Here is an 8,629-nt window from a genome sequence, read left to right as displayed (position 1 = left end):
TGACAGAAAAGAGGGGGTTATAAACTCATTGCAGGTTTGATATATATATATATATATATATATATATATGTATATATACATATATATATATATGTATATACATATATATATATATAGATAGATAGATAGATAGATAGATAGATTCAAGAAGAGTTGGGGTATGTGTGTTTGTGTGTGTGTTTGTGTAAATTAGAGACACCAGGAAAGGGGGTGCCAATAGTTCGAATGGTGCAGTGCCAATAGATATGGGGGGGCGGAATGAACAGGAACAAGAACTAGTTGCTTTGTCTGCATGTATCTGAGAGAGGATGTGTGCCCCAGAAATTGTATACATGAGAAAGCATGAACATGTGTGTGTTCCAGAGAGACAATGTAAGTGTGAGAGTCTGCATCTGGGGAGAGATGGTTTGAATGAGTCTGTGAGAGAGAATTTATTTGTGAAAGTGCTGAGAAAATGTAGGTGTGGGAGATTATATATGTGAGAGAGTGTGTATCTGAGGGAGAAAGAGAGACTGTATGTGTGAATGTGCATGTATATGAGCAAGTATGTAAAATGTGTGAGAGAAAGACAGAGGGGGATTGGGGGGGGGGTAGAGAGAAGGAGAGAGAGAGTGAGGCTGTTTCTTCCATCCTTTCAGTCAGGCTGGCTCCTGGAAAGGCTGTGCAGATTAGAGAGAGAGAGAGAGAGATGGCAGGAGAGGTCGAGATTTCATTACCTTTCTCTTTGTGTGATGTTTTCAAGTTGGAAATGTAAGACCAGAGCTATAAATAATCCAGTCACAGCTGCAGCATCCTGGAGATTTATGGCGCATGCTAATGCCAGGGAACTTGAGGGTGTGTGTGTGGGGTGCAGGTTTGCTTTGCAAAGCAAGATGAAAAACAAATGCCCTCATACCCAGCACCCCAAACCAAAGCCCAGCTTCCAAGGTTGTTTCTTATTGGTCAGCCCAGAGAGTAAGGAAGGGGGAGGAAAAGACTTTGAACCTCTGCCCTGGCATGGCTTTGGGCAGCTAGGGGCAGTCAGGGAATGAGTCATAAACCAAATCTCAGGCCATTTGAATGGGGAAGTTTGAGGGAGCCAGTCCCAGGGAATGGTGGGAGCAGATCCTGAGGCTATTGGCTTTGGAAATAGCCAAGGCCCTCTGTTCTATGATTTGGGATCCTCTTGGCTGCTTTGCAAATCCCAGTTGGCCCTTCCATGTTTCAGATAGAGATTACTCTGCTGAAGATGAACCCGGAGTGTCTGAGTTGTTTGAGCTGGAGAGAAAAACAAATTCTGGTTATCTCTCATTCTTATATGAGAAGGTGAAGCCAAATATTTCATTCACTTGTTCAGTAATTCATTCGTTCATTTACTGTTGAATATACGTTATGTGCAGGGAAAGTACTTTGAGCACTGGATTTGAACACAACCCTGGGTTCAATTCCCAGTTGTCACTTATGTTATGATCTACGTGACCTTGGACAATTCATTTGACCTCTAAAGGCCTCAGTTTCCCTACCAGTAAAATGAAGGAATGTATTAGATGACCTCTGAGTTCTCTTCCAGCTCTGAATCTATAATCACCTCAGTCAAAACCTCAGAGAAGAATATCTTCCTCACTGTCATTGTAGGTGGTCTCCAGAGTAGGCTCCTGGGCGGCCTGTATTGCTCAGTCACCGAGAGCAGAGTATCTGGCTGGCAATTGTGGAACACTTGATGTAGCAGAGCGGGGACACTCTATTTGATAGATGCTAGCACCATCAGTATCTGTTCTTTTGTTTCCTTTTCATACGGGGGTCAAGAAACTGTTAGGTCTATCCCAGAGGGCTTGGTAACAGAGATACAAAGATAAAAAAGAAAGCATTTCAGTATGAAGTTTTGGGGGCGTGGGGGAGACCCTAGCAGATTGGACAGGATCAAGAAAGATCCATTTACATGAGACACATAGGAGGTGGCATTTGAGCTGAACTTTTGAAGAATAAGACAGAAGAATGAATTCCAGAATTCTGGGGTGGGATGGGGATATGGGGGTGGGGTGGGAGAGATCACCCGGAAATATAGATTAGAACCAGATTGTGACAGGCTTTTTGCTTGTTTGCTTGCTTGTGTGACCATGGATAATTCACTTTACCTCCGGATCTCAGTTTACTCATCTGCAAAGTGTAGGGGTTGAGTTACATGCCAAACACAGGAGTCTGTATTTGATCCCAGAGTTGGTGCTGATCCAGTAGAACTTACTGAGAGGTAGAATAATGTGGCCAGACCAGTGGTATAGGAATATCATTTTGGCAGACAGGTGGATGATGAATTGGAGACTTGAGGGAGGGAGACCAATTAGGGTGGTGTGGATAATTAATGAATCCTGTGAAGTGGTCCCATGTATTTGAAATCAGACTATTTGAAGTTATAATGGTATAAAATATGGTAATTGGTTCCAGCCCAATGGAAATGCAAATTCATCTAATGTGGCCACTTTGAAGTTCATTATTCCACACTGATCAGGACCTAGCTGTAATCTAGGCGATGAGGGCCTGCACTAAGGTGGTGGCTCTGGGAAGAAGGGAGAGAGATAGGAATGAGATTGTTGAGGTAGAATCAGTAAGACTCAGCAACTTGCTGGATGTGGGGGCTGAGGGAGAATAATTTGGGGCGACTCTGAGGTTTTGAATCTTGAGTGACTGGGACCATTTGGTGATGCCCTTGACAAAAATAGAGAATTTCAAAAATGTGGGTTTGAGGAGAAACAGGTTGAATGTGAGACACTGGGGAACATTTAGTTCCAAATATAAATAGAAGTAGTTAGCAGCAGGGGCAGCACAGTGTATAGAGTGCTAGGCTTGGAGTCAGGAAGACTTATCTCTCTGAGTTCAAATGTGGCCTCAGACACTTACTGTGTGACCCTGGGCAAGTCACTTAACCCTGTTTGCCTGTTTCCTCATCTGTAAAATGAGCTGGAGAAGGAAATGGCAAAGCACTCCGGTATCTCTGCCAAGAAACCCCCAATTGGGGTCATGAAGTGTCAGACACAGGATGTGTCTGAGTCAGACACAGAAAGGATCAAACAACCCAAGTAAGTAGCAGAACTGATTGGAACTCAGCTCTTCTGACTCCAGACTGAGTGCTTTTTATTCTAGCCCTTGGATCTCTCCAATCTGTCCAGCGCTCCTTCACAAACAATTCCTACCTTACTCATTCCCCACAGGACAAGTCATACTTAGATATCCCTCAGGCTTAGGCTCAGCTGGGTTACCTCCTGCACTAACCTGGCATCTTGGTGAGTTCTGCTTGGCTGTTCCTCCTCCAATTTGCTGAGCAAATATTGAAAAAGAAAATGGAGGCCAGGAGCCCATAGAACCCTAACCAGTACTCCCAACATGCAGCCCAGCCAAGATAAATAGGCCTCTAGGACACGGGGCCCTAGTAGGCTGGGGACAAGGATGGGGTGGCCCAGGGTGGAGTTAGGGGAGCTTGCTGATAGGTTGGAGGGAGGGCCAGGACTCCTTGTACTGCTCCAGCCCTAAGAGCCCACCATACAGTCTGTCCTCAAAGGGCTGTTATGTCCCGAAAGGCTTTCCACGCTGATCTTCCTCTCTGTCTTCTAGCTTCTTACAATCCTGTGTCTCCTTGGACCCCGTCCTCCCACTGCTTCTCCCATCAGTCCGTGGGCCACTGCCAGGCAGCTCTATCCCTCTCCTAGTTAAACAGATTCAGGAATTCAGATTCCTTAACTTCCTCCTTCAACCAGAAGGGGGGCCACCCTTCTCAATCCAAACCTTCTCTCTATACACAATGAAGAGCTCACAGCTCACCGCACTCCACTTCCTTCAACACACATCCTCATGACACAGTCATTCACATACACCTTGGCAGAAATGCAAAAACAACACATATCCAAGCCCACAGTCCTCCTCTTTTAGAAAAGAGGTACAAATCTCCCACCTGCGCATTCTCCTCTCCCCACCCCACTCATTTCTCCACTCCATATTCTTCCATCTCACTGAACCTTCCCATCCCTTCCTATGCCAGTGTACACATCTACATGTATCTATAACTGAAGCCAGGCTAGGAAAGAGAAATAACACAGCTATAGAAGAAAAACCTGCCTGATGCATGAGCCAGGCTAATCCTATGAGCAGTCTCTAATAAATTGGGGATGCAGAAAAACATAATAGGGAAGGGAGGGGTGAAAACTCACCAAATTTCCTATTCACCCGCACCCCCAACTGTACACACAAATAAAAAATTTCTTTCTGTATACTGGAAAGAGCATGGAACCAGGAATGAGGAGACCTGGATTGTGATGGCAGCTCCGTCTCAGCCGACTGTCACTGGCTGTGTGACTGGGTGAGTCACTTCTCTCTGGGCATGTGGTTTCTCCTCCCTGGTGTCCTCATGTAGAAATGAAAGGTTAATCTAGGTGACCTATAAGGTCTTTAATCCAGATCCAAAATCCTTTGATTCAATGGATTTTCCCAGGATGCTCCTGTTTTCTCCACCTGCTTTGGCAGGGCCAGCATGAGAAAATGTGTTGACCCCACGGTCACCTTTTCTTTCCTCCCCCAGTACGTCCTTGAACCTGTCCTGTGGCTGGCATAGCCCCCGGCACTGAAGCAGAGTAGAGGGGGCATTTGTTTTCAGCCAGCAGTCCCTTCCCCTCCCCCTGGGCTGCAAACACCTGTGCCAATAGCCTCAGCCCTCTACTCCTCGCCCTTCAAGGAAGGGAGGGAAAAAAGTCATTAAGTGCCGCATAAGAGCTGATTCAGGCCACTGGCGTGGAGCGCTCTCAGGAAATGGGGCCGGGCGGCAGTGTCTGGCGGCGGGATGATGGAGGAGCGATTGCCGAGCGCGCTCGCCCCCGACCCGCTGAATTATGGCTTTAATGCAGTCGCTTTAATAACTTGCCGGTGCCCAAATCACCAGATGCAATTTATGGCAGAGCAGGAGCCCCGGCATTTTTCTTCCTCTGAAGACTAAGCACATCTCGGATTACCCTCCCTCCCTCCAAGCCAGTTCACCTCTCCCCCTCCTTTCTACACAGAGAGAGAGAGAGAGAGAGAGAGAGAGAGAGAGAGAGAGAGAGAGAGAGAGAGAGAGAGAAAGGGAGAGAGACAGACAGAGAGACAGACAGAGGCAAGAGACACAGAGACAGAGAGACAGAGACAGACACAAAGACACACAGAGAAAGACAAAGAGGGAGACAGAGACAGAAGAAACAAAGACAGAAAAACAAAGCGATAGAAACACAGTGAGAGACAGAATCAGAGGCAGAGAGGGAGAGACAGGAGATCAGCTGAGAAATGTACCGAGTCAGAGAGACAGAGGGACAGACAGAGTGTGTATCCTGGCTTGTGTGCGTGCATGAGTGTGTGCGTGCACATTTCCTTCTCTTGGATGTCTTTGCAGGAAACTGCGGAGAAAGAAACTACTAATAGACGATGCTTAGGGAATCCCGCTTCGATGTTTTATTCTTCCAGCCGCCTCCCTATGCCGACAGCCCATCTCTCCCTCAGAGAAGGCCCTGTGGTTTTCTCCCTCTCCCCCCCGCCTTTTTTTCCTTAAGGAAAGCCGAGGACTTCTTTCCCCCTCTCCTCTTTTCTTCCCGTGGTCTCCCCTGGCTCTCCTCCTCCCCACCCAACAGTCTTTCTTCCTGCTTTTCAAATGTTCCATAACTTCCCCACTGGGGGATGCATTTGCTGTCTCCTCTCTTCCTCCTCCCTCTCCTTGTCTTTTTCGGCAGTTTATGTGACAACTTCCCGGACTGTTTACATCATGCTCCATTCTCTCTCTCATCCCGGCCTCCAGTCCTTTTGCCTCCGCTGCCCCTCCTCCCAGTTACGCCCCTCCCCCTTTCCTTGACCTCACTCCACCTCCCAGCCCACTGACCTTCTGGAGGAATTTCACAAATAAATCACAGCAGTGCCCTGGTCAGTAAACCCTGTCTCAGTATAAATATCTCCACCTCTGGGTCTCCTCACTCCACCAAAGTAAGAGGGAGGAAATTAAAACGAAGAAAGAAAAATAAAACAAAATTCTCCACTTCTGCTCCCAAAACAATGTTTTCTCTTTTCAAGGTTGTCCCCAGTCTAGGGGGAAAATTCCTGTGTCAGTTGCTCCCATCCCAGTGGAACCACCATTGTCATCATTATGCCAAAGCTTCTTGTTGTTGGTGTTGTTTGTCCTTTGTTCTCGTAGAGGACCACAACATTAGGAAGGTGATGCCATGACTTGCAAGCAAATTGGATTTGTGAGGGAGGGATGTGCAGAGTCACCAGCCTCACTGTCTCCTCTGGAGCCATCTGGGTCCAGTGGCAAGATATAGATCAGGATGATTGAAGATGGCACCCATGCCAGAGCATCGAATTGAGTGGTACCCTGCAAATTATAGCCACTGCTTCCATTTAGTCTCCTCTGCTTTGCAGGCACCCCCCAATCCCTCCTGCCTCTCTGATATCCCATCCCCATTACTCTAGGCCTGAGCTCCCAAACTTTACCTTTCATTTCACCATAAGAGGCCTGAGAGGTTTGAGGCTTGGGGAAGAATATGTTGAGAGGAGGTGGTTGAGGTTTATTTACTTATTGTTTTCATCAAGGCTAGACATCCTGCAGTGCTCTAGCTTTGGGGAATCATAGGATATTAGAGCCAGGAGAGATAATAGTGGATCTAGAGTGACCTATTTAGGGCTAGGGATTTGGGGAAAGGATCTTTTATCTGGAGACCTAAAATCCCTACCATTAATAATATCCAATTAGGTAAAACCAAAAATCAAGTCAACAAAAATTTATTGAGCATCTACCTGTAGCATAAGCCTTCTAAGACCTGTCTCTTTGATCCACCTGATGGGCTAGATAAGGTGAGCTTGGGGGTGGAGAACCATTATCAAAGATCCATTCACCTGAGGCTCCTTCAGCTGCCAGAGTAGCTAGAAGTGGTGTGGGGCCAATGCTGGCAAGCCCTGTGACTGTGGGGCCAGTTTCAGACAAGGAAGCTTGAGACAAGTTGGGTGAGGGGTGGCCCGAAGTCACCTTGTCTGGAGCAGTATGAGTAGGCAGGGCTGATCTGTGGCCCTCTGAGGACAGATTCCAGCCAGGGCAGGTCAACTAAGTTCTGGATTAGGGCATGCACTGAATCTCCCCTCCTCTAGCAGAGCAGGGCTTATATATTCAGAACTGCTACATTTGCTGGAGAGGTGATCTCATATGCAGGAGCTCAGGTGGTGGGTCCTTGCTTTTACTCTGTTGATTATCCCCAGTTTATCCTGTTTATATTTTGTTTGTACATAGTTGTTTGCATGTTTTCTCCTTTATTAGACTGTGAGCTCTTGAGAGCAGGACTGTCTTTTTCCTTTCTTTGTTTTCCTGCCCCTTTGCACAGTGCCAGGCACATAGTAGGCACTTAATAAATGCTTATTCATGATTGCACATGTATAACCTATATCAGATTGCTTGCTTTCTTGGGGACGGGGGCTAGGAGAGGGGAAGGGGGGGTTGGGAGAGAGAAAAATTTGGAACTCAAAATCTTACCAAAAATGAATGTTGAAAACCATCTTTATATAACTGGAAAAAATAAAATACTATTTACAAAAAAATAAAATAAATGCTTATTGACTTGACTCGATATTATTATTACTAAGCATCTGGAATCTTTGAGGGCAGGAGAGGAGAGGTGTCTGGGAAACTCCATATTGGGTGGCATACATCCATTTTTTCCCTTGGTAGGCTGGTACAGGAACTGGTTTGGTACACTCTGGGCCCTTTCTGGGGAGACCCTAGGTGAGTCTGTCTGTATTAGGTATGATTCAGGGTAGTTCTGGGGGAGGAAGCCATCAGTAGCACTACTGGCAGAAGTGCTGGCTTTTCTGCCAGGCCTTAGATTAGAAATGGTTTTTAAATGGCTCTGAAAACCCTTCTCTCCACTGGCTGGGCTCACATCAGAGACAGGGAACTTGAAGTGTTTCACTGCAGAATAAACATATGGGCTGTAAATCCTGTGATTCAGGAGATTCAGCTGCAATATTCCCTTCTGCTGTTGCTATTGGTAACCAGGCTCTGCAAAAACACCATTTCCCCTGGAATGCAAGGAGACCTGGAGCTCAGCAAGGGCATTCCAATTAACCCCTTCCTGCCACAGTAAACCTGGGCTGTCTCTTCTGATTCAGCAAGGACCAAATGAGGGAACAAATCACACCAGCTGGACACAGCACAAAACAGCACGTAAATAACACATCTGCTCAGTGCACAAAGAAACACCACAGATCACTCTCTCACAGGCGTGCAGGAACACACGCACATTCCCTGCTTGCGTTACATGCCTATACACGCAGTCTGCATATACAGACTGGATATCGGTGCTTCAAGAAGACAGGCTTACGGGTTCCCAGGATGCAGACATATTCCCACTGCTGATTCAATGAAAGCTCAGCTCAAACTTCAACCAAAGTGATTTCTCCTTCTGAGCTCCCATCATATATTGTTTTTCCTGTATCTTTTATTTGGCATTTCTCACATGCTGCCCAGTGCTATCGATCACCTTTATGTGTATCTTGTCTCCTCGACTAGACTAAATTCCTTGACATAGGTCTGAGGAAAGTAGCTGATATTTCTTTGTACCTTCCTCAGTGCTTAGCACTTAGTAGGAGTCCAATACAC

General features: G+C 46.5%; 1 long non-coding RNA gene across 1 annotated transcript; it reads right to left on the bottom strand.

Moving 5' to 3' along the window:
- Window positions 1-784: 784 nt before the first annotated feature.
- LOC118829118 lies at window positions 785-4,311 on the bottom strand. Its single transcript, XR_005008987.1, has 2 exons — window positions 4,179-4,311; window positions 785-1,257 (listed from the first exon to the last, which is right to left on the bottom strand). It is a non-coding gene; the product is annotated as an uncharacterized LOC118829118 (long non-coding RNA).
- Window positions 4,312-8,629: the final 4,318 nt, after the last annotated feature.

Source organism: Trichosurus vulpecula, chromosome 8 (genome assembly GCF_011100635.1).
Source record: "Trichosurus vulpecula isolate mTriVul1 chromosome 8, mTriVul1.pri, whole genome shotgun sequence".
NCBI lineage: Eukaryota > Metazoa > Chordata > Mammalia > Diprotodontia > Phalangeridae > Trichosurus > Trichosurus vulpecula.
Note: the sequence above shows the minus strand (reverse complement) of the source record. Positions and strands in the feature narration are given on the sequence as shown.